Here is a 20257-nt window from a genome sequence, read left to right as displayed (position 1 = left end):
GTTTGTATGTTGTAGTTGTTGCTTGCTTTGAGGAGGCATTATAAATTATGACTGTTGACGCAATTTACCAAGAGCGTCATGTTGAAAGCTTAATAATTATTCACTTCTGACAGTTGGTACTGGCACTCGTCTCTCAAGGTTTAGGTACGATTAAAATCAATTCATGAGTAAGCTCTGGTCATGCTCAGCATCGCAAAGAGAATAAGTTATCTTTACAAGATGACGGTTGTATCGAAGCTTTTAAAGGCGGAGATGATACAAAAGGAAACAAAAACCAGAGAAGTGACGGAAGCAGAAGCAAAGGGAAGTCTTACCTCTACTTTTACCAACTCGTCTCTCATCCAAATCGACGTCGTCCTTCATGAGGTCCATTTTCCAGTCCATGGTAGAACTTGTCTCCGACGGTCTCCTGCGCCGCTTCCGTTGTGCCATGATGGGCGACGGCTCGAAGTCGACGATGGGATAGTCCTGGGGAAGCATTCGAATGTGATCGAGCGGTATACGGCCGGAGTCGCCATCGTCGAATTCGACGGAGATGAAATTCGAGTCGAGCGTCGGGTTGGGAGATCCCTTGACGACGGTCCCTGGGTAGAGATACTTGTACTGCTGGCTCCAGTAGGCGCAGATGCGGGTCCCCTCCGGGAGGTACCTGGAGGAGGATGGCTTGACGTCCGCAATAGCTTCCTGCAGAATTTGCTCTTGCGAGAACACGTGCGGTCGACTTCCGCGTCCGCCTTCGATCACGACGCCGTAGACGTCCGGGGGTTGTATGCCGCGGACGTTGCCGGCGTGGAAGAGTCCGTCGATGGGTATCAGCACGCGGAGTCCATCCTGCAGTTCGTCCACGGAGATAACACAGCTTCGCGGTGCCGGCGTGGAAGGTCTGTCCACCAGGGATATCAAAGGAACATTCTCTCCGTCACTGTCGCTACTGTCCGTCAGATTCCTAGCGTTCAGCGCCATGTCTAGATTGGCCATGTCAAGAGCAGGAGTCTTATCCTTCTTCTTGGCCTTCTTCTTCAGCTTCTTTCTCCTTGATTCGTCCTGGGGGCAGCTGTCCTCCTCGTCCTCCTGGGCGCTCAGACGGATGAGTTTCTTCCTCATCTGGAGAGGGTCGGTCTTGAGGGCGTCCAGGACGCTTCCTATCTGACTAACGACCGGGTTGGCACTGGCTGTAGACGTCGGCGGCTGCTCCGTCGTCTTCTTCTTCGCTGGCGATCGCAGGAGCCGTTTCTTCGCGGCATCGGCCTCGACTTTGCGGCTCGGGCTGATGTCTCGAGACTGGACAGGGCTAATGTCGCTGAGGAAGATGCGCTCGCTCCGTCGACGACACCAGGTTCTCTCGTCAAACTGAGGGGTGGGAGTCGGGTTTGGAGCAGGTGGCTGACTGGGCTCGCTGGAATCAGTCTGGTTGTTTGAGACCGTCAGCTGTTTTGCCTTCTTGGGCTTGTCATTCTTGGTGGACGCTGTTTGTGATTCGGTGTCCTTGTCAGGCTTGCTGGTTTTCTTCACTTTCTTCACAACTGATCCTGGTAAGATGACATATAAAAACACAATTAGTTAGCTTCGGAATAATGGATACTTCGGATTTGAACATACGGATCTCAAATAAAGGTCAAACTGTAAATGGTCAAGATACTTGGATTGTCACGAGAGAGAGAGAACGAGTTGCCATAGTTACTGTCGTTTGTAGTACTCGAAGAAGCTATGCGCATGGAAGTGCACGATTTCAGAATATAGCCACTAGTTTAATGAATTAGTAACACAGATCTAGAAAACTTAACATCTGTTCAAAAATACAACACCAATGAAACTGAGGATATAAACGTCTAGACATGTAAATAAGCATAATGAAATGGTCATTAATTTCATTAGTTGTAAATATTACCACTAAATAGGCGACAATGATATACTGGAAATGTCATTCTATTTCTTGAATTTAAAATAGCAACCACAAGATGTAAAGGCAGTCAGGACTTCAACACCGACGGAAATTATCCAATTATCCACATATGAATTTGATCATTTCAGGACTTAAATTTCTATAACCCTCACCGTTCTCGCTCTTATTCGGAGACGACTTCTTCTTCAGGATCTTCTTCTTGCTACTGACTTTGACCCCGTTGTTGGAATGGCCTGAGGTCGTCGTCGTCCCTGTCATCGACATGGATGTCGATGACGAGATTTTACCACTCCCGGAAACCGCTGACGGGGACGATGCAGACTTGCTCTTGTCCTTGATCTTTTTCTTCTTGGCCTTGGTGGGCGTGGCACAGCGAGAGGAGGATTGGTTGGAGGAGAGCTCGGCTAGGAGGGCAAGGCCCTTGTGGCTGGTCCAGCTGTTCTGCAGGGAGACCGAGGTAGCCGTACTGCCGTCTTCCAACGTGGAGTCGCTATCTTCACCTGCAGTGCAGCCAACCATTGATAAATACCACATAACGCATACTTATGACGGTCACTATGAATGACATACATGTAATAGTGATTATAGTAGTATGGTCTTCTTTATCCAGGGTTGCCTCTTCGGTATTGCCACTCTACCAGACGGCCCTGTCACTATTCTCCTCATCCTAACATTGTCAGGTACCCATTTATACACCTGGATCGTGAGGGACATGGTGGGTAAATATCATCTAGTCCAAGGACGTAAGCACTGGACTGGATTCGAACTCAGACTGAAAGTCAAGAGTCTTATCCACTATGCCACAGTGCCCCTTCATGGGGAGAATTCATCTTGTTATTTAGTAGTCATATCTGTTTCAGAAGCATGGGCTCAAAAGGTCTCCTATATGTGGCATTTGAGTGACGATGTACGATAACATAGATTCTACACGAAAAATTTTATTTCCTCTTTCCTCAAGAGGAATCACATTACATACTTAATGCTCAGGACGTAGAAAAAGATAACGATCCACATCGACAATAATGCCTATCATATAACTTGCCTATTTGGTAGCCTACAATAGAATATTGATGGCTTTTGCTGTAAGTAAGGTGCAACTATTTTATATTTCATCACCGAATCTTCGTTTTAAACTGTGAATGATTTGCATTATTATTTTGGGATTTTCTTTTTCCTTTTCCTCTTACCATAGACATGTGCTATCGAAAGTTCAGACTTGGGCTTGGTCTCGAGGCCGGATACAGCATCCAGCTTCGGCGGAGATGCATCACTCTTGGAGACCACGCCACCGGATGGTGTAGCCATAGCAACCCCATCCGCCGCACCCTTGGGCTTGATGCTCTTCTTCTTCTTCCGCACGGTGGACGAGATTCCCAGCTTGCCGTCCTTGCTCTTCAGCTTCTTGGACAGCTTGGTCTTGAGCTTGGGCACTTTGACGGTCTTGACGGAGGCGGAAGACGGGGAGGATGGGGCGGGCTTGTTCGGCCAGATGATGCTACCAGAATCTGTGTCTGCGACAAAAAAAGAAAAGAAGAAAGACTTTATATATAGGCCTACTTTATATTTTTTGCAAGCAATAAAAAAAAATCAATTTAGCTAAATTTTGTCCATTTTTGGAGCAAGCGAAGAAAGTAGACGAATATATGTCTAAAAAACAAACTAAAGGTTTTGTATCTGATATTAATTGGAATCGTATTCATATTATTTAGACGTTTTGTAGCTGCCTGTCAAATTTGTATCATTTGTCTTTATGTATCATATGTGACATTTATTTTTAACCTGAATAAAGTTTCTTAGTGAAAACAACGCAGAAGAAACAACCCATTTAAACAAACCAGCATACACAATTAGCAATAGATCGCTTTATACACTCGGCACTTTGCATCGCACAACTTTTTGGTAAATACACAAAAACCTTCTAAGGAAATCAGGGGAATGGACGGTAGGAACAAACCCTTCGTCATTTAAATCGTCGCGTTTGAGATCCATGCAGATTTGATTAAGTCATTTTTTTCAAATCCTCGATAGTTTTGTTATTAATGATCAATGATGTAAAGAGATTATCAGGAATCACAACAAACTATAAACGACAGGCTAAGAATAGAAGTAAGAGATAAATCTCCTTGTCATACCAGAAGTAAATGAATCCTGGCTAGCCAGGTTGGCAATCTGCAGTTTCTTGGACGCGCTTTTGGATAAAACTTGTTTCTTCGACTGAACGTCTCCGGAGATGGGAGAACCGAGGCGTTTCTTGGAACTCTTGGATCCTGAAGGGGAAATTAAAATCATAATGATTAGAACAGAGAATAAACGTGTCGTCATTACTCGCTTTTAAATTGACATACACAGTTTCTCTGTCAATTATTTGGCATCAGGGAAAATAGAACAAAAATAAAAACCCATCAAAATCATATAAAGGGTATCAGCAAAGACACATTCTCGTAACAACAATTTTCACCTGCTACCTTTCCTGTTCGATTACGGTACAGGAATTGAATCAGTAACGTGTATATACGTACATATGTATGTATGTATGTATGTGGTGGTAGTGGCGGCTGTTGATGTGGTGGTGGTGGTGGCTGTTGTTGATGTTATGGTGATGGTAGTTGTAGCGGTGGTGGCTGTTGTGGCTGTTGTTGTTATTGTTTGAGATGCTTTGTTGTTATTATTTTGTCTGGGAGTCACCTTTACTCTTGAGTGAGGCCGAAAGACTGGTCTCTGATGACGTTGACGGATGCGACGAGCCAGTCCTGTCTTTGTCTCTCTTCTTCTTGGTGGGAGTCTTGGTATCCGAACCCGTCAAACCAACTCCACTGTCGGCGTTCAGCTTGGACTTTAACTTCTTCGTCTTTTTGCCCTGCGGAAAACATAATCAAAACGCGCCATGACATACGTGAAGTGGCCAACATTTGTAGTTTTATCACGAACCCACTAAAATCACACACAGTACCTATGCACTTTTTAACCTGCTGCTCAAGCTTTGCCACAGAGCAGAATGGACAACGTGAATGATTGAATATAAATTCATCTTTCATTGCAAAACGTATGGCTTATTCGTCATCATGCTCTAGCTTACCAGGTTTGGAAGACGGTCTCATTTCAAGAAAACATTTTTGATCTATATATATTTTTTTCTCACAAATTTACAGAATTAGAGATGATTTAGAACCTAATGTCCAAATTACATACGTATTGAATCAATTTCGCTAAGAAGAGCCCCCCCCCCCCTCGCCCCCCCCCCCTCGCCCCCCCCCCCCCCCAAAAAAAAGAATAAACATATAAAATATTTTGCATTAAAAACAAAATATACATTATACCACTTAGGATTTTACTGTGGAACTAAAGTACTTCTAGTAATTTGAGCTTTATTCTGTTACATTATTTCCTGTATTTGAAAAACAAATCTTTGTGTGACATCGCATTCCCCAAACAAATATATAATTGTTTCTGTGGAGCTCGAACAAAATGTACAGAGGTCTATGTTAGAGATTCCCACAGCAAAAAGTAATTCATCGACACCAAAATTTCTATGTACAATTTTGTATTGAAAATAACAAAGTCTTTGATTCAGAGTAGATCTACAAGGAACATCGTATATCTTTAGTCCAGTTTCAAAGATCAAACTTGGGAGACTACGTTTCGTACGTTCTGACAGGTTTCGATGCATTTCTCAACACTCACCTGTTTAATCGTCTTTTCCTTGTGTTCCTTCTTGGTCTTGTGTTCCTTCTTCTTCTTCTTCTTGGGGACAGGTTCCTCCAGCGAGGCCGCGGCCTCCAGGAGCACCGTGGCCGATGAGTGGAGCGTTCTCACCTCCCTACACACAAACACACATGACACAGATGAAAAATCACCGTACCACATGACTAACCCTCAGCGTGTCACATTCATTACCTGTCTATAGGTTTGTGTGTAAAATTTGTACACATCTGAGTCATTGGCAAAGAAGGGATTAATGGACACGGCTGGAAGCATAACATGGCCGTCATGTACACAGCTGACACTCACGTACCACCCCCCCCCCCTACACACACAGAGTTGACTCGTATATAATGCATAGTTGAAGCACACATAGTTGCATTCATACACACGCACACACACACACAAATAAACAATCAAACACGTATGAGGAAACACTCTGCATGATTAACTTTCATCTTTTCGCTTATGATTTAACCTATATTGGGTGTTATTTCAGTGACTACACACAGATGAAAACAATGATGTGATTAATAACTTGAGCATTCTGCCTGCTAAGAGACATACATGTATAGAAGGCTACATGAGGTCGGTTTGATGCTCTTGTTACCACAATGTGCATTCACGTTTTTCAATCCCATTCCTACCCCTAAAAAAAAAGATGGAACCAACAAACAGATGAACAGCTTCTTCTGTAAAAGTGCGTCTAACGTGTATCTGGCATTACGTTTTCCCCTGGAATAAACACATACGAATCACATTTCGTCTGTGTCGAAACGGTTTAACGACCTAACAGCAAAATTCATGATTTATCGACTTTGTAAAAGTGTCACATGCCATAAGGAGAAATCAGGCAAGACAAAATAAACATACAAAACGAAACGAGTCTGGCAGCAAAGCAGGAAGTATATTAAGATATAATATCATGAATACTTAGTAAAAGTTTAGCTTATTGTTCAAAATCATTGCTCTCAAAATAAGGATATGGAGCAGGAAGGTGAAAACTCACTTTTCTTTGACTGGAGTCGTTTCGACCTGCTCCGTGCCAGTGCTGGATTTACTGCTAAACTTCCGCTTTCGGGGTCGACCACGCCCCCTCCTCTCTTCTCCACTGTCGGGCTGTTGTTCTTGGAGTCTTCTCTCGCCCTGTTACCTGCGAAATTACACCAAGAGTATTTTCAGGAACGCCGCCCATGTGCTTAGGTTTTCCTTCTTCGCTTTTACTGTACTTGAAACTTTTTTGTGCATTATATGAACGTGTCCTTTCGTAAAAATACTCAACCGAATACAAATATCAAGAAAAATGTGCGGCTTTGCACAGTCCAGCTTTAACACAAACATTGTGTGTAAGTGTAAATTTCATATCATAACAATGCTTACCAAACATGTTCACATTCAATTTTGAATTACATAAACTATAAACATAATAACAAATGAGTGCAGCAGAGTGAATCATTTTGACTAGCAATAACGACTCGAGCCTTTGTTCTAATACAAAAGACGGTCTTCACAGAAATTGCACTAGAATTTATAATTGAGACAAAGAGTATAAAAACTTCAAAGTAAAATATGAAAACTATTCTATTCTATTCTCTTTCTTAAATTGACCACAAAATTAACTGTGATGAGAGGCACGTCGAAAAAAACAAAACAAAACAAAACAAAACAAACAAAACAAAAAACATTACACACACAAAGAACATCCCGGAACTCTTGAAAAAATACAGGGGTTTCCCCAATCTTACTTTTTATCTTTCTTTTTCTGCAGTTTGTCTAGTTCCTTCTTCTTCTCCTTGTACTTCCTCTGCAGTTCGGCCAGTTTCATCCTCATTTCCAGCTCCATGGGGTTCATGTTCTCCGCCGACCCGAGCGGGGTGCCGCACGCCGAAACTTCGCTCCGACCTGGACGAAACGAGGACAAGGTTTACTGAGTGAATGCCTTGCAAAAGCATAGCGTCAATGGTCCACTAGCTTTGACGCACAGGAGTTTCATATTCGGCATCCTAGCTGTTGAACTCTATGCACTCAATTTCCTGATACTATATGTTAAATACGGGTCTAGGGCAATTACCCCCTGGGCAATTGCCCCTGACCCTAACGCTACTAATCCTAATCCTGAACCTAATCCTAACCTTAACTTAACCCAAACTATAACCCTAAAACCTAATCCTAACCCTAAAACCTGAAAAACAAAATACAAAAACGTATTTTTGTAATTGAATAGATTAAGCCAGCTTGCTGCAGAAGTCAGTTGCCAACACCGACACATAGAGTTGTGGAGGCATTTAAAATCCTAGTTTCCCTTCATTATTAAAAAAAAAAACCACCCACCCACCAACAACAGCAACAGCAAAAAGACATTGCCAATGTAACTTAAGTTTCGCACGCACCATTAGCCTCTTTCTTGATGGTGATTGGACATCTGATCTTCAGACTCAGCTCGCCTGGAATGCTGGGAATGACGTCATCGTCCAGGTCGCAGCCACCGTTGGACGCCATGGCGCTCACGGAGTTGCCTTGCAAGGGCGTGTTCGACTCCGTCGTCGTCGATTCGGCGTCGTCCGCCTGCTCGGAGTTCCGGTTTTCCGTCCGGTGTTGTTCTGAAAGATGTCAAAAAACGGAAAGGGGGGAGGAGTTATTCTTCATTCTATTGACTAGGATGGTTGGGAGAAGCAATTACTTTTACCCTTTTAAGTTATACTTTGTCTACAGCTTTTGTTTTGTTTTGTTTTATTGTTGTTGGTTTGTTTTTTTTTTTTTCATTTGTGAGCAATCAGTCAATGAGACTACATGAATTTGAACAATACTTACTTGGCTTCCCCACCACACCCCAAAAATTGTCAGTGTATACCCAGTAGTATATATATATATATATATATATATTTGACTACATGAATACACAAATATATATTTTGTGTATTGATGAACGGTGTAATGGTTGAGACCGAATCTACTGGTAAGGTTACACATGTTAAAGAATGGAAAGCATCCCGACAATGAAAGTAATATGTCGGTGATTCTGAAAGATTAGTTCACTGAAAAACAGAAATAAAAGGAAATCCCAATGCACTGACCAGCCACACAGTTCCAGAATTCAGCTCTAGTGGCTAACGCCTTGCGTTCCGCTACTTCGCTCAGGAGCGCGATTCCCTCAATGGCAGCCATCTGGTCGGGATCGAGTCCGTCGACGGTGGAGGCAAACGTTTGCATCGTCGTCATCACGTTGGTGATCAGCGTCTCTCGACTCGTGGTCACTGGGATGCTGTCGGTCGGCAAAGTCGGCATCGCGGTGCTCTTTTCGAGCGTCGTGTCCGTGGGAGCGACCTCGGGCTGGTTGTCCGCGCATGAGTTGTCAGTCTGAGCGGGCGGCTCGGTCGGTGGGGCTGCCGGTTCATCGGGCAGCGTTTCGAGTGGAGTCCGCGGGCGGGGTTCCGCTTCGTCAAGGTTTGCACTGGTGTCTTTGACCTCTTCCTTCACGCATACTGTCTCGGTGGATGGGGATTCTGTTTGAATACTCACTGGCTGCGATTGCTCCTGCGGGCTTGCATGTTCACACTGCGTCGGCACTTCGGCTTTGGTCAGAATGCTGTAGGCGTCTGACACCAAAGACGGCGATGATGACGACGCGACTAACAGTGAATCGGGCGAGTCCACAGTGACCACGTCGATGTTAGGTTCTAATAATACTTTCTGCTGACTTGCTTCGGTTTGTTGCGTCCTGAAAACTTTGGCACTTTTACTACTCACAGCGGCATCCGAATCGGTCTCCGATTCGGTCTCTACTTTGGCCGTCGGTGCGGGAGGCGTTTCCGCGGGCGATGTCTGCACGCTAGTACTCTTCAGGGCACTCTCCTTCTTGTCCTTGTCCAACCGTGACGACGGCACAGAGGCCATGCGATCGGGGAAGGGCTCCTTCTTCTCCTTCGAATCTTGGCAAGTTCTGGAACCCGGCGCCTGCGGCGCCGACGGTGGAGCATTTTCGTATAAGTAGGGGACAGGCGGCGTGTACATAAAGGGGAGCGGAGGGTGCTGGGAGGCCGCAACGGGAATGGCCGGCAGGAACGGGGCTTGCGAGTGATGGATGGAATGTTTGATATCGAGGGGCTCCTGGGAAGAAGTTCTAGTCCTGTCCGCTTGCCGACTCTCCGGTCGGCCCTCCCCCTTCACATCACCCGACTCACGACGATTCCGGTGGTGTCCACTGCCTCCCTTGATAGCATCTGGCGGAAGCTTGATGCCCCCGATCTCGCCACTGGCGTTCGTCTTCGGTTGCTCCTTCCGCATTCGCTCCTGCTGCTCGGCGTTCCTGAACATGTGGGCGATGGCTTCTTGGTGCTGTTGAATGATGGTCTGCACCTCCACGCTGGTGCCTGCGGCCGGCAGGTGCTGCAGGAGAGCCGGGTGCTGAGATGGATGCGCCGGGCCGGGCAGGGGACCGTAGGGAAACTGGTTGAGCATCAGCTGCTGGAGTTGGTGGCTATGAGGCTGCAAGTGCGGTGGGACAAGGTATCGTGGCCACACTGTTGAAAAAAAAAAAAAAAAAAAAAAGGAGTTAAGGCGCAGCCGTTAGTGACACATTTCTAGTTTGAAGCGTATTCCAGGAAACAATGACCCACTAAGATCAAAACCACTGTTTTAGACATACTGATACAGACAACATCAAAACTTTACGATATTTTCAGTTTATAAGTGAGACTTCAATATATCCTCCATTGAAGAAATAAACAATACTCAACATATGTATTCTATTAAGAGTGAAATATTGAAGACAAGATCGCCAAAGTATCTCGAGATTTTATGAAATTTCCAACAACATATGGCACAGGCCAATGACACTATTGTTTTTGCATTCTACGCACAGCAAAATTTCTTTCTTAAAACACTTTCCCTATCTCATTCTTGCATCGAATCTATCCAAAAGAAAACTATACTGCATTAAAAGTCGATGAAACCTCCGATGACTTTTATTCACATTGGGAGGCATTTAACTTGCAACGTGGAAGGGAAAAAAGGAAGAAGCAAATCTTACCAAGATTTGAAAGCGGGCTGTCAGGATGGGTCGGATGCGGCGGCACCAGCATCAGTTGGCCCGTGGTGGGATCCTGCGCCCAGTGCATGCCTCCCGGGCCGACGGGGAACGGCGATCCCCGAGGCGACGCCTCCAGGCTGCTGCTCGTGATGGGCGACGGTGGCAGTCCGTACGGCCAGAGAGGGGACGGGGTGGCACTGGCGTGGCTCGATGGTCGTTGCCAGTGGTGAGGCGACGTCGGCAGGTGCGGATGAATCGTCGAGTCCGGCCTGCCAATCGTCCCGCCTCCTGCAATGATAAAACATCACTCAGTGCTATGCAGACAACCACTTCACAAAACCCTTACGATATACAACTTCATCAGCTGGTAATGCACATGGGAAGAGCAGTGAAAAAGGTCTTCAAGTAAGCTTCGTGCAGGTTCCGACAAGAAAAGTCAACGTGTTCTCTACATTGCGTCATAAAATTGTCATTGCGGTCTTGGGAAAAACTATGACTGGACATTGGTATGGATGACGTTTTTATTTCAAAGATAGTCGAATTTTAGTGCATCCTCCCTCAGAATATATCCATTTTCATTAAAAAATAATAATAATGGCAGAAAGGGTAAAACTTCCATATAGACGTGTTAGAGGAAGATGTGATATTAGAGTATCCCTTGAGATTCCCTTCTTTGAAAATTCTCACTCCGTCTTTCAGTCCAAAGCGTCTGCTTTGTCTGGTGACTGGTTCTTTGATACAATGAGCTCCGTGTTGGCACGAGTCCTTGACCTGGAAAGGTTGCTAAATTACTCAGATCGCAATATCTTTCTGCCGATACTTTAACCGAAAAGAAGTAGGGAAGTCTCAGAAATATTCCCTCATGATTTCCCCTTCAACAGAGGAAAAACAAAAAAAACAAAACAATAAACAGAGCGAGATACTGACACCTCTCGAGATCACCTAGAAGTCTCCAAGAGATATAAAATTTAAGTACCGGGCAAAAAAAAAAAAAAACAAAATCCTCAGTACACGTCTTTTGAAGCATGGCAGTGATTGAACAGATTAATGTCGACCAATCCGGAAATCAAAATAAAAAATTGATTGGCTACTGTCCGGACAAGGGGAATCTTCATTCAAGATCTATGTTACTTTTTTTCTGCCTTTTTCCTGGGGCAGAGAGCAAAATGATTAATGCCTATACAGTGTCACCGCCACGCACGCGAGCTTACCCACAGGAATCACGCGACTTGGGTATAATTTCACTTCCGGAGAGGGTGGAAGGGCTACAGAGTTTCGCTGGGACCTTGGAAAAGGGTGTCTTTACGTGTTACATCCGAGGAATTATAATAATAATACCCACTACACTTGACACAACTACACTTAATTTATCGTAACCCAATACATTTGACACAACTACACTAAATTCTGATAACCCAATACATTGGAGACAACTACACCAAATTCTGATAACCCAATACATTTGACACAACTACACCAAATTCTGATAACCCAATACATTTGACACAACTACACCAAAGTCTGATCTGATACACAACTACATCAAAGTCCCAATACATTTGACACAACTACACCAAAGTTTGATAACCCAATATTCGACACAAGTACACCAAATTCTGATACGCGATGACTTTCATGAAAGCGATCATTTGAATGAGAGCTGAACCATCTGCCTACGAAAAAAGACCATATTGTCGTTTAAACGATTACGTAACCCTTGACCTTGGCCTTCAGAGTGGTAACTTGATGATGTGCTTTGGCCACGGAACTGGTCTGAAACTCACCTGTCACTACAAGGTTGGCGCTGAGATCGTGGGGATACCGTCTGTGGCCAGCTAGATGGAACGGAACGTCACTGCCAGATCGGGATTCCCTAGAAACACAAAATCATCATGATAACGATGACAACAGTATGCTTATCATAATAATAATAATAATAATAATAATAATAATAATGATAATAATAATGATAGTAAATAAAAAATCATAAAGAAGAAAAAAATCAACGAATCCTTCATTTCATCTTATACCATGTACAATGTTTCGACGTGCAGGCTCGGTTGAGGTCATCGCACTTTAAATAACTTTTATTGACGAACTTTCCTTCGACATCTCAAAGTTGAGCATTTTATTTTGGAAAGAGGAATACCATTAAAGTGGGTATGTTTCTCGTCACAAAACAATAACAACAATCAAAATAACATATATCTGATTTATCCAGGGTAGCCTGTCTGACGTATGCGCTATTCTCTTCGAGGACCCTGCCATTATGATAAACCCAACATTGCGGGCTGCATTAGTAAGACCATCTGGGCCCTGTTGCATAAAAGCTGACATCATACAAGTAAAAAAATCAAAAAGAAGTCTTTGAATATTCAACTCTGACTGGCTGATACTTGAGTTCCGTTTAATTTTCTGACTTCTGTTTGATCGCATCTTTCATACTTATAATGAATTTCACCCATCACCATTCATATCACATGACACGCTGTTTTATCACAAACGAGGAGGTAGAGCCACAAAGATATTTATCAGTCGAACGGGATGACATGAGCTACTTACCTCGGTGACTGATCGCGTACGGCCCGGTGGTCGCGTTCGGTCGATCGGCCGTGGCCCCCGATGCTGGACTCCCGACATCTGCCGGGCCGATCGTCATCGGGCTCTCCGCCGTCCGTGGAAGGCATAACGCGACTGACGTGCGGACTCGAACTCGCACCTAGGCGGATGACAATACGACAAACGGTTCCTGATCAAGTCAACGAATCGATTTAACACTGAGAGATTTTGTGTGAAGTTTTTTTTTTCTTCCCTTGCCTGGTTTTCTTTCCTTCCTTTCCTCTTCTCTTTTCCCTACACGTTCTCTACAATATTCTCACTTGATCTATATTCTAATAAACATTAGATCTGAGGGCGGTTTTATCTATAATGTATTCATTATACACATTTCAACACCACTGAAAGATGACGAGAAAGTTTACTTTCAATATCCTTTGAGAGCGAACTTTAGATCTGCGACGCGAACGCCAAGACGACGCAGCCTCTCGGGTTGAACAATGGAAACGATTGTCTCGCGCATGTGCAGAACATTATTTGTAGCGTAATAACGTCGTCTTAAGCGTTCACGTCGCAGATGACAATGTTAGTGATGACATCTGCTCATAGGGTTACATGGGAATGATTTTCAAGTTTACTGCTTGTCAAACAATCCCCTGTTCCTTTAATTTACTGGAAAGACAGGACAATACTTACTTCTGGAGCTGTTACGAGGGGGGATCCTGCCCTGGGACCCGCTCGAGTCCCCATCCTGCCTTTGCTGCGCCACAGCAATGCCGATGGGTGGGCAACGCCCGTCAGACGCCTTGATCCCCGGCGTACCCCTGCCTCCTAGGACCGTCCCTTCGCTGGCACTACTGCTGCTTGGGACTTTCTTACTGCTGGACGACGTGTGCGTGTTGACCGTCGCGTGACTGGTCACCAGGAATGGCTTGGAGCTGGGAGTGGACACCAGAGGCGCTCCTGTCCCTACCTGCATGCGGTGTGCGCTGCCCATGAGAGCTGTCCGGAGCATACTATCATGCCTCGCCATCGCTTCGTGGGCCGCGGACGACGGAGTGAAGCACTCCCCATGGTATGTGGGTATGGGAAGGTTGGGGTCAGTCCTGGCCCGGTCGGCAACCAGGGCCATCTCGTAATACAAGTTCGGATGCGCGACCCTCCCACCGGCCAGTTCAAGCCGCCGGTGTTCTTCGCTCGTCACAGACTTTTCGCCCCCATGGCGGTCACTGTGTCGCGCGCTCGCTTCCCTCGGAGAGGCTAATCCGCTGAACGAGGAGGGTTCGTGTGGTCCCGAAACGTGCCGCGAACGTTCGGCATGCTTGCCAATACTGTGGCATGTAGTCCTATCCGACTTACACTCACTCCGCGGCACTTTCACTCCACCACAGGATCCATTCCCGCTCGAGTGTCTTTTCGGAGCGTGGGACTCTTTCTTCTCACCATCGTCTGTTTTCGCATGTCTATTCTCCTTTGCTTCCACTCCCGAGGCATGCACCTTCCCACCATCCACCTGATCACATGGTGACGTACTCACAGATTTGGTCTCTTCCGTCTTACTTCCGGTTTCGGACTTCTCTGCGGACAGATGGCCGACTGGACCTTTCCACGTGTCCTTTTTCGCGCTTCCCGTTTCCCCCGATTTTGATTTTCCGCCGACGGACACGGGAGACTTACCCCCCGAAGCCGCGGAGGGTGAAGGTGACGTCTTGGACTTGCTCTCCTTCCCGACCGATATTCCCGTGGTGGCGTTTGTTGCCGGTCCGGGAATGAACTCCCCGGGAGCGGGAACGAACGTGGTGGCGTGGACCTTGGAGCCGCTCCTTGGCGCGTCCTTGTTGGATTCCTTCTCTAAGCTCAGCTGACATGTGTTTGGCAAATACATTGGCATGTAACCCAGGTGGACTGCGCTGGTGTTGGGCGGCGACGACGTGGACGTTGACGTCGATGTTTCACTGGACGAAGTTGTAACGTGAGGACTGACGCTAGAGGGCGCCATGCCTAATATCGGAGAAATGTTAAAAAGAACAGCAGAACAGTCATCACGATGTCTATATTGCATGATTTTATGTTCAGTATCTGTCTCTCTCTCTCTCTCTCTCACTCTGTCGCGTGCAAGTTTTTACTTCGTCAAATTCATTTCTAGACAGCCTAACAAAGCTTCTGTCTGTTAAATTCGGACAAGGAACAGTTCCGAAATGCAATTCAAATTATCATAATACACTAAACACATCAACGTCGACTTAATCCCAAATGTTCATGTCAGTGTGCGTGCAGTGCGGGGATTTCCTTGCAGAAAATTTGACTATGGTTTTAAACACTAACACTGATCCCAAGCGAAAGAGAGAGAGATGGAGAGCTTGAGCTTTATTAAAATTTCCTGGAGTGAAGAAGAGTCCTTGTAGTGATAACGTAAAGATGGGGGAAACAAAGGTCTAGGGGAAAGAGTAAGGTTTGCAACATACGTCCTACATCATTGACTATAACCTCTGATCATCTCTACAGACTCCTCTAATGAATTGTGTTCTGCGAATGGCCGTCGAAAAAATAGATGCTGTGTGGGCACACACGTCCCGTCCTGCGCCCACGAATATTTATCGTAAACTCAAAATAGTTAAAATCATTTTGAGAGGTCTCTTCTGACGGATCTTCGGTCCTTGAACTATTTTATGCTGTCTTGAACTTTTCTGGCTTCCCTTCTGTTGCTGCAGATTCTGCTTTTCAGTCTTTATAATTTGTTTGATTCAATTCCCTCATATCCATCCAATGTCTGTCTTCATATTTCTTTCTTTCTTTTTTCTTAGGTCAAAACTGACCATGGTATACTCTGCTTCTTCTTTTTTCCATTTATAATACTTTGTTAATGTCGCTGTTTTTGTCGTAAATGTTCTTATGGATAATATTCTCGATATGTTCTATCTTGCTCGTTTTACTCTACTATTTCAAACGTGTGATGATTTCAATGTTCCTTCTAACGGCGATCACGGTTTATTCAAGCATGTAGTTTTTATAGTGGACCCCGTCATATTTCAATGTAATATAAACATTTTACATCTTAACCCTAAAAAGACTGGGCTATTTTGGTAGCTCGAAAGACTGGGGGGCCTCAAGGCCCCCCCCCCCCAAGATCTCGGCCGTGGATCGCGCGATCGCCGCGGAACTTTGCACAATGGTAGTGTGCGATGTAATCTACAAGATCGTGTTTTTAAATTTTAGAAAATAGTTTTCTTTTATTTCATTTTGATTAATTATGATAATTTATGCGAGAAATCAGAATCTTTCATCTAAATCAGTAAATAAAGCTCCAAAAGTGCTCATTTCTGGTATAATTATTCTTTGTGGCATTCTTAGCAAATGTACTTGAAAAAAATTCGGTATCAAAATTAATTTCTCATTTACTTTATTGTTTCATGAATTTCTTATGTATTTCCTTGTTTTTTCGACTTTTGTTTTGTTGTTTTTTGTAACAAAATTTGTCACAGACACTTTTTGAAGCATAATACTCCTAAAACAAACTAATTTTAGCCATTGAGAGTAAAAATAAACATATTTATATGAACCATGTGAAAAAACTCAATTTGCATTGACTTTGTACACAAAATCACATTTTTTAGCCATTTTTGGTCTCACGTGCATGTACAAAAAGTCATGTAACTGCAGAACCGTACCCCCAGGCGTCACAAATTTGGTGTCAAAATGTGCGGGAAACTCAAAAGAAAAAAAGTCATGGAGCATCGCGGCGAGAGCATTGCGTGTTGCAGAGTAATCGTGCGAAATGTCGAGGGGGGGGGGGGCCTCCGAGCCCCCCCCCCCCCCAGTGCAGTTAGGGTTAATGCGATATAATTTATACACATTTTATATTACGAAATCAAGAAAATCAATTTAAAATGAGGGCTGATAGATTTCCTGTCCACGTCATCGGAGTGAATTTGTGATTTGCCAGCAGTGTGTAAATCCCATCAAAGCATCGATCACGGAAGCAATCATCATTAAAACATTAAAATCGGGAAGGAAGACGCTATAAGCGGGGATTAGCGAGTTATATGACCATTTCCCAAACAAATTTGAGGTAAACAAAAAACAGCCGCGCGGGTATTTTCTCTCTTGCCATAGTGATACGAGACAATTCTCACGTACAAAGTAATACAGACGTTGGTGTGTGTGCGTGTGCGTGTGTACCTGTGTCTGTATAGGTACGTGTGTGAGTTTGTCTGCATCACGTTGTGCATATGTGTGTTTGAGTTTGAGGCATTCGTTTAGATTTCAAGAACCACATGACATTTGAACCGGATTGACGTTTTCAAACTGTTTTGTTGAATCACACGTAACAAAATCACTGCAGTATAAACGTTATCACTTTACAAAGCTGCGATATTATGTCGTCAAGCACAAAACATAGAATCATAGTAGACGATTAAACTGTGCATGTTTTGTTTTGTGCCCTGTTTGTTTGTGTGTGGGTGTATTAGATTGAAACATAAGGTAAACAATTGACATAAGCTAGATCACCCCGCAATGACAAAGAAAGTTATCCGGACTGGATGATTTGTATGACACATGAACTCCTAGTAAATAAATTGGGTTGTGTGTACCGTCATCTACTTGTACAGCATGGAAACCTACGTGTACTGGATTGTGCGAGAGTGATTGCTTATGTGATTGTGTAGATGTGTGTGTGTATGTGTGTGTGCACGCGTGCGCGCGCGTGTGTGTGTTGTGCTTGTTGTTCATGAGGGCAAGAGAATGAGTGTTTTTGTGCAGGTTAAGGGAAAAGGGAAGATTATATTGTACTCAAATCTCAACCGGATCTGCGTCAATTGAGAGTATACATGTATTATTCTTATCATGCTGAGCGCTCAAAATCAACCGTAATCCACACGAATGAGTGGTGTTCTAAAAGGGCCTGGTAGCTTTTGCCATTTTCTTCTGACGGAGTGAACATCCTAAACATGTCTTTTTCAGAAACGGTGCATACTAAAAAGCTCTGAGAGTTGGCTGGTTTATATATTCTTTATTTTACATTTATTATAATTTTTTTCGCAAGTCTTCAATACATGAATCCGCAGGTGCTCAAGCAATATAGCAACGGGGGTAACAATAATTCGGACACTTTTAGCTTTCTCAATCACCTCGATGGAAGATTACACAGAATACCGGGGATGTAGTAATGCTTTGTGGCATCCCCTGATGTTTACATTGACGAAGTAGATTCCATGTTTGTTGTTGGCATTGCGAGATAGGGCAAGAATATCGTGAAACAAAAAAATATTTCCCGCAGACGAGATCTAATTATATTCCATCTTCGCTGCATGAAAATTAGGGCATATTGTGTGTGTGTGTATGTGTGTGTGTGTGTGTGTGCGTCTGTTTACTGGCGCGCTCAAACGGATGGCCGTGTTTCTGAATTGTGCTGTACGACTCAAAGCCCTGAATTAATCATTGTCACTGTATGTTTGCGGGAGGGGAAAAAATAGACAACACAGCGGGGAAAAAACGCGAGCGCATGAATATAAGCCTAATACCGCCCTCAGGTGTTGTTTCAGAGCACAGAGTTGGCGAAATTTGCATCAAATTTTCGAGACGTGGTTTCACAGGGGACTCCAGATGGCGTATAATGACCAACATGGAAATCGACGTGAAATAGGAAACACTCGTATCCTGGAGACACACAGAGCCGCAGCTAACGGCCTGATGATTGTCAGCTGCCCGCACGGGGCGCCTGCATCCTGTCCAGGTTTCTAGCTTCACTCATGCGGGACACGAATATATATATACAAACATATATATGTTAAAGGGCCTATCAATCCTTCCATCATTTCCTATTTTGTCACCACTTTTGGTTGACGTTCCTATGAGACCAGATGACCAAAACTTCGAAATCGCAGCATAGAGGACTTTTTAATAGATTTTCTGTCTGCGCGTCAAAGTGTGAAAATCACGAAAATCTTTTATCCGTTGACTTAAGTATAAAAAAATATTATGCACGATTCGTTACGTAGACCATCCGAGGGATTAACACTTTCAAGATCGCTTTAAATTTGAATGAGGCTTGTTAGAAAAATGAGAACAATCTATCTGAACGCGATATACATTCGCGCCATAACAAACAAACAGACAGACAAACAAACAAACAACAACAGAACAGAACAGTTCACACATTCGCTGACTTTGATGCCCCCCCCCCCCCCCGGCGAGTTATTCAACATCAGTTTCAATGGCAAAAAAAAAAACACACACACACACACACAAAAGAAACTGGCTGACCTTACCGGAAGTAATCTGAGCAACACAACTTCCCGCTATAGACATGAAAACTAGAAGACAAAGGTGCAATAAAGGATAATGGTTCAGCATGCTTCACTATGGACCTAAAGGCAGCTACGACTTTGTACGTATCACTGATTCGGTGTATGGTGAAAACTTAATACTGTATGTAGTATGAACATGACCTTTTGACAATTGTGTGCCGCATAGTTATGTCTGCGACATTGACTACTTTCGTAAACAAGGCAAGCAAAGCTATGACTGCAAAACCGCGTAAGTATTAAAACACTATCAAATATCAGCTGGCAGTCTTAAACGCGTGTGTAACTCACACGCAAGTTTAAACTCCTCTATTCCGTACAGGTTGTCGAGTCAGTTAAGAGGGTTCAAAATCCGTTCAACTGATTTTCCTGTTCCAATTCTGCAAATGCAAGCCGCAAACAAAACTCTCTGCATGCTCATATTGCGGAGAACAGAAGAAACTTATTCAGCTTCGTTAATCTATCTTTGTCATACAAATTTATAGAAGTGAGCACCCATGCGAGAATTTGCGGCTGTGTCACGTTAATGGCCAAACATCGGGCCAAGTTACAAATTCATTCCACTTTCGAGACTTTTAATACGGAGCCTCTGGGAAAGGCCCTAGTCACTGCCAGCAAAACGCTGCCAAAAAATAAGAAGAATGAAAGAGTGCGATTATCACAAGTGCAACATGCCGGGGAAAGGGCTGGCGACATGACAATAAAAGTTGCGGAGGGGAAGAAGCATTGTTCTCGCGTGCTCACTGCCACACACGTGTGCGCCGG

The 20257-nt window shown here is 44.2% G+C and overlaps 1 pseudogene; it reads right to left on the bottom strand.

The window, feature by feature from the left end:
- Positions 1–20257, bottom strand: part of LOC139710358 (uncharacterized) — a 112860-nt pseudogene that overhangs the window by 8311 nt on the left and 84292 nt on the right.

Source organism: Diadema antillarum, unplaced genomic scaffold (assembly GCF_040938485.1).
Source record: "Diadema antillarum isolate AM-2024a unplaced genomic scaffold, OU_Dant_1.0 seq00001523_RagTag, whole genome shotgun sequence".
Lineage (NCBI taxonomy): Eukaryota > Metazoa > Echinodermata > Echinoidea > Diadematoida > Diadematidae > Diadema > Diadema antillarum.
Note: the sequence above shows the minus strand (reverse complement) of the source record. Positions and strands in the feature narration are given on the sequence as shown.